Source organism: Arachis hypogaea, chromosome 2, assembly GCF_003086295.3.
Source record: "Arachis hypogaea cultivar Tifrunner chromosome 2, arahy.Tifrunner.gnm2.J5K5, whole genome shotgun sequence".
NCBI classification, from domain to species: Eukaryota; Viridiplantae; Streptophyta; class Magnoliopsida; order Fabales; family Fabaceae; genus Arachis; species Arachis hypogaea.
This window is the reverse complement of record NC_092037.1, coordinates 94263221-94270643: the sequence shown is the minus strand read 5'-3', so window position 1 is coordinate 94270643 and position 7423 is coordinate 94263221.

Here is a 7423-nt window from a genome sequence, read left to right as displayed (position 1 = left end):
TAAAGACACTTTTATTAGACACAGTCATAAAAAAGATATTTTTATTAGACACATCTATAAAGATATTTTCATTAAACACAGTCATAAACAAAAATTAGTAAAAATTGATAAAAATACTGTTAGTAACATAACAGAATTATTTTAGACACTAATAATTTCATTGAAAATGAATAAATTTAACGAATAACTCATCCTTCAGGACTAATTTCATCTTTAAATCTTTTCTAAGACAAACTTATGATGATACTGATATTATTAACAAGTGTTTTAAGCGAACTTGTCGGCTAATTCCTACAAATATTTAGATGTCAATTAGAAAACTTGGCTGTTAAGTGTTAAGCTATCAAAACCTATTAAGTTGGACGAACGCGTTATTTATTCTCCTAACCCTAAATCTCAAAAGATAAAGTTACAAGAAATTAAAGGGGGCATGGGCAGTTGAGTCAACATAGTCTTACTAACGACTACAACTTATTAATTAAGATTTGAATTTTTTAAATTTTAAAATTTACTTTAAAATATAAAATGTAATCTCTTATCATTTATTTCATAAGTAGGATAAAAAAATATATAAAAGAGATATTATTTAAAAATAAAAAAATTATATTTTATTTTTTAAAATAAAAATTCAAAATTTAGAGAATCCAAACTGTATTAATTATTATTACATTATCTTGTAGCCCCACTCTGTCGTTTAGCTCTTGTACATTTGTAGTGACTGGCTAATTCCTAGAAAATACCTAGTGAAGACTTTTTTGTTAACGGGGTTGCAGCGTGCACGTTTCTAGGGTTTGACGGATCACTATATATTATAGGCCATGGCCTATATTATAATGTTTCTAACTTGTTTACTTTTTGTCTTCCTTGAACCTGGATGCTACGAATCGAAATTTCACTAAACATTGAATCTTATCAAACAAACAAATTATAACAAATTTATCAACCATATAAAGTATATAAAAAAAATCAGTTATCTTACAAAATACATTATGTAATATTAAATATATATTAAAAATAAATTAAATAATATATATTTTCATATAAATATATATAATAATTAATTTAATATTATTTTTAGTATAAACTTAATATTTTAAAAAATTTATTAATGAAAATTTTTAAACTATTCAAATTTCAATCTGAACCTCTTTATGAGTAAATATTCAATTACTCCATATTTATTTTCAAAATGGATCAAAAGCTCTTTTATAAAAAGGAGACCACTTTAATAAAAATACTAAAAATATCTTTTTTTAAAAACGTTTATATGTATCATGTTATTATTGAATATTTTTATTAAATTAATTAATAATTTATTATTTAATAAATTAGAATAAAATTGGTTTATTATAGCAACAATAATAAACCTAATTGTCTGCATTATAATTATTAGACTTGGTTTAATCCGATCGAATTACACAATTTAAATCGAATATTTTTAAATTTTTTATAAAAAGCGCAAATATATCCCTGATTTTTTGTTTTGCGGACATTTAAATTCTTAAAAATTTAAAAATACAATTAGATCCCTAAAAAAATTAGGTTTATTGTTATTGTTATAAAAAAATCGATTTTATTCTAATTTGTTAAAAAATTAAAAAATAACTGGTTCATTAATACGTTCAATAATAATGCGGCACGTAAACGTTTTTATAAAAAGATGTTTTATGCGTCTTTATAGAAACATCTCTTTTTATGAGAACATCCCCTTACAAAAAGTATACAACTATATTATTATATAGTAAAAAGTTGTGCTTATTTACTAAAAAGGTTAAAAGCTATTATTTAATTTAAAAGATATAAGAATAAATAATTTTAAAAAATTAAAACTTTACTACAAAAAATAAGTTAGATAAAATTTAAGCAAAAATTCATAGACATCATAAAATTGACTTTATTATATATACTAAAAATTAGACATAATTAATTATTTATATGATTTACATATTAGAATATAAAATATGCATTCAAAAAATCTATAACAAAACACATGCAAATATATATATATATATATATATATATATATATATATATATATATATATATATATATATATATATATATAAATGCGTTTGGATTTGATTTTTTCGATAGTACATAATATCATAATTAACCCAAATATAAGTCAATAGTTCTCTAGTTTAATTTATCATACGCATTTCTTTCTCTTCTTCAATTCCTCCGCTAACTAAAATTTTTCATCGTAATTTTTCATAACATATATATCAACATTTATCAAGATCGAAACTCATTTTTTATATAAAGTATTACTTTAATTTGTAAATAAATGAACCATCGAGAAAAATGACCAACAAAAATACGTCCTCCGTCCGATTCGTTTTTGTTTTCATATGTGATGGATTATTCTTAGAAATATAACTCAAAGTTCAGATTGCCATAAAATGTTCATGTGCTATTATATAGAGTAATATTAGGTAGATGGTATAAAATCAGCTACTATAATCATTTTGTATAGGAATGCAGAATTGGCCTGGCTAGTAATATTTAAAAAGTTATCATCAAATTACTCCTCCTAAAAATTTTAATTTGTTTAATTTTTATATAATTTTTTTATTTATCTTATGATATTTTTTTATTTTTAGTATTAATTAAAAATCAAACTCTTGACCTACTTTAACATAAAACTTTAATAAAATGTTATGATATTATTTTTTTCTAAAAATATAAGTTAATAGAACGATATAACATAAATATTATTATATCTCTAATAAAAAGTATTAAATTAAATTTTTATTTATAATTAAATTTATAAACAATATAATCACATTAGTATGGATTATTATAATCAAACCTTATTATACATGTTTTTATATTGATGATTAATTAGTAATTGAATTTATTTAATGCTTACAAAACATATAACTTTTTTATAATAATGAAGTTTCCCATACCGAATCCTTCCATTTATCTTTTGCAAATATTTCAATGTTAAAATAACGACTATTATAGATATAATCATGCATTTATGGTTTTTTTTATCAGTTAAAATTAAAAAAAAAATAGTTTAATGACAGACAAATTGAATAAACCATCCACAAAATTCACGAAGAACTAAATCATTTTCTTGTACTTCTAATTATTTTTCAAATAATCTTTTAAAATAAAACCTAAAAGCATATGCATAGGATAAAAAAAGAAGCACCGTTCTAAGTTAAAATTAAAGAACTTAATTAGATTCCTTCAACTCTACCAGCTAGGTTGTTGTTGTTGTTGCTGCTACATTCTTCTGCCTTCATCTTGAATACTGAGATCATGGTTGAGAACTTGCTCTTAAGATTCAACTTTTCTACCATCCCTAATGTCCAATACAACAAATATTTAAGCAAGTGATGTCCCATTATTATTGGCATAGATCCCCAGATAATAATCAGAAGCCAAAAGAGAATGCTGTTTAGCAAGATGGACAAAAGTGATGCCGAAGAAATCGAACCAAAAGCCAGAAGAATAAAAGTTAGAATCTGTTCTTGGTAGCATCCAAGTAGATCCTTTCTGTAAAGCTTGATTCCGAGCACCATGCAGTAGATGCATATAGCCATCAAGAAGGTTTGGATCTGAATCGGGTGCGTCGCCGAGGGCGGTTTGTTCTTGTTTTGATACTCAACTTGGAGCACCCCAAGAAGAAGCGGATCCAGAAATATGAATATGGCATGACATGGTATTGAAACTGAAGCTCTGAACTTTTGGCCATCACTTGAGGAAGTAGTAGGTGATGAAATAATAATGCTATATATCAAGATTCAAAGACCATAGAAAAAGTTAAAAATTAAAATAATATTGCAAGTTGAATTGAAGAAATGGTTTATCAAAGATAACATAAAATAAGTGAAGCTTTTGCGCTTGATATATTATATATGGTAGTTGATGAAGTTGGTGAAGCGTGTTATTTTATTATTATTGCAATAGTATCATTATTAATAGTTTAATTATTCTTTGTAATTCAATCTCTTATTTTATTCTTGCCATATATGTTGATGATGGATGTCGCAGGTAATAATGAACCAATCAGAATAAACAAAAGACGATGATATAATTAAAAAAATTAGGGCAAGTAATCAAATCAAGGTGCTTAAGATTAAGGAGATTAAGAGTGGAAAACTAACCAGTTCCCTTTATTATATTTTAGGTGGGATGAACAGTTCAAAGACTTCAATAACTTCCGTTGATTTATTTTTGCTGCCACTTCCACTCTTGTTGCTTTCATTTTGCTTCTTTAAGAGACTCAACTTCTGAGTATTTCCTCCCATCATATATTTGAAGCATTCATATATGTATATATCAATAATCTTTCGGTTCTTCTATGGATACATATTGAATATATTCATTGATATCATAATTTCTAAGAATGATTACGTCATTGTTGCGAAAATACTAAAAGCGTCTTGGTCAATTTGCTAGGGTTACACACCTCCAGAGTCTGACATGGTGGATCCACTATTGGGGTATTGATTTTTCCAGGAAAGTGTGTCTCTGAGTTGGTGCTAAGTTTGAGTTATTTGTACTTTTCTTTTATGACTTAAAAAGAAAACAAACAATAACAAAGACAGAAATAAAAATAAATAAGAAACTATTTAAGAAAAGTAATCTTATTGAATATTATTTTTTATTTTTTTTAAGGCAATAAAAATTCCACTAGAAGAGAAAGGGTTTTTATTGTAGTCTTTGCCATGATGTCTGCCATTGTGTTTGCATTTCTCAAGATCAACCGGAGATCAGCACGTCATTTCCAAGATATGATATCTCGGATTTTTAACACTAACTTTTAAAAGATTAATAAAACTATAGAGCAATCCTATAAATTATTGACAATATAGTAAAAGCCTCTACACAGTCTGTCTCACATATAATGTCTCTTTGTCCCGAATCCCATACTAAAAGAAAGTCGCTCCATAAAGCAAACAACTATCCTTGTAAAATGTTACGACTCTCAAGTGTTCTCAGATAGCCCCGTTGTCACATTCCTTTCTAATCTCTGCTAATACAAGCAAAATCAACCCAAGCACCATTGCCAGGATAGCTAGAATCACAATTAACCTTAAAGGTACCCAATAAGGGGGGAATCAAAGAGCCACTAATAGTGGAGGGGATAGACAGTCGTTGCAACTCAAAAATATTCCGGAGCTCCTTTTCCAATGACAAAGCCATACCAGTCACCTTATCTATGGTCCAATGCTCGTGAGGATGAAAGATCTCGTTATTCCTCGAACGTCAAATCCACCAGAGACCATAAAAGAATCTAAAGGGGCGCTGTTTGCTAATATATACGAACAACTCATCAAATCTACTGGTTGACCGGAGATCCCCAAAGCTTGCCAAACTAGCTGAGCTTTTGGACAATCCCGAATGCAATGTAAAATCGATTCATGACCTGAGAAACATCGTAGATAGCTATCCCTGTGTGAAATGCCCCTCCTAAAATGAAATGCAGCAGTAAGAAGAGCCTCCCGAAGACATAGTCAGGCAAAAAATTTGTGCTTTTTCGGAACATGTTTACGGCAAAACTAAAGCCAATCACCCCTCTCCTCCCAACTAAACATCTTCTTACTGAGACACAAATAACCACTACGAGTATCATAAACCTTTGAAGCCGCACCAGTCCAACACCAACCGACCTTTAAACCAGCTTGAACATCCGAGTTGTAAGAGTTAATGTTGCTCTGCAGAGACTGATTCAGAGGAGAATAGATATTCTCAAGATTCCACTGTCCAGATGACCAGAGGTCTAAGATCTTAAGATTCGAATAAAAAATGTGAATATAATCCATCTCATGACACAGCCGTCCCACTCTTCTCCATTTAAAAAACCAAAAATTTTGATCCAAATCCCGAATGCACCAAATAAAACCTTCCTTCAGGATATTCCAAACTCGACATATACTTTTCAAAACATAAGATCCCCTTCCTCGAGACCGACTGAAATAATCATTCTTAGAAGAATGGTATTTCTCTGTCAACAGTTGAACCCATAGCTTGTCACGATGGTGAAAAAGTTGCCAAACTAGCTTTTCAAGAAGAGCAATATTAGCACAAAAAGGATCTCTAATTCTCATGATCACCAAAACTTCTCGATAAGGCTCTGCCAAACAAAGCTTGGCTTCTTTAGTAAAGTTTACACATGGAGTTTGGAGATCGCTTACTTGCCCACCACCCTCGCTATACCATCCCCAGATAGAGATCCTGCAAGTGCAAAGGCCTTCCATTTCTCTGGATCAATGACTTTATCTCTAAAGAAGATCTTTGTAAACTTTGAAAAACCCTCTCGTGAGAAACCCTCCTTAGCATCGGATGCACCCCTCCCACACTCTCCCCCTTATCTCTTCTGACGGCATGGCCGCCATCCTCCTTGTGTTTCGCTCTCAAATACTCGCTCCCGTTCTCTCCTTCTCTCATTCACCCTTAAACTTGTTCAAAAATTCCGTAGGCGCGTCCAATTTTCCCATGGCAATTCGCCCGCCAGGCCATCTTCATAATCACATTCCAATGCAGCTGATGAGGCCTGGATCACAAGATAAATTTGTCTGCCTCACAAGTCATGACAATTGATCTGCACTAGAGTGTGTGAATAAATGTGAGTAGTGAATGTTTTTAGATATAAGTAACAATTACTTTTTACAATTTATATAGCAAAACTGATAAAATAAGAAATTATCTTAGTTTTTATCTCTTTTTAAAAATGTAATAATAAAGATAAAAAATAAAAGAAAAAATATAAGTAGACAATGAAAAAATTAAATAATGTGAATAATTGATATATTGGATGTTTATTTCACTAGGTGTGCGGATGGTTATTCTAATATTAAGATTTATGTGAGTAATTTGGAGGTGTAGTGTGTTTTTATTTTATTGGTGGTTGTCCATGTTGTTCAAAAAAATCATGGGTTACCTAGCATAACTCAAAACAAAAAGACATACTGATATATCTTAGTTCAGCTTTTGAAGTGCAACGAGACTTACATTAATCTAATCTTTATCATGAACTATGATGAAATTACCACAATATATAATAAAAAGTATTATAAATACCAATTCTAAGAGGCTCACACTCTTATTAATTACCTAAGTTAATCTAAGTTTACTAATTTCTAAATACTAACCCAACTTAGATAAGAAAAATTAAGTGCACTCCAATCTCAACACACCTTTAAAATAATCACTCAAAAAAAAGTAGAAAATAACATTTGCATGATCAACTCTCTTTATTTTTTGTATCTTTTAATATAAATTTAATTCGAGACAATAAAAAAGGTAATACCACACTCAAGAACTAACAAAAAGACTAAAATCAGTAAAAACTCTGTAATTGATCTAATTTGGTTTCGATTGGTTACCTTCTTCCTTTGATGGTTCCTTTATATATAGGAGTTTGATCTCTTCTTTAATTGAGGAACCATTTTCTTATTTGTTG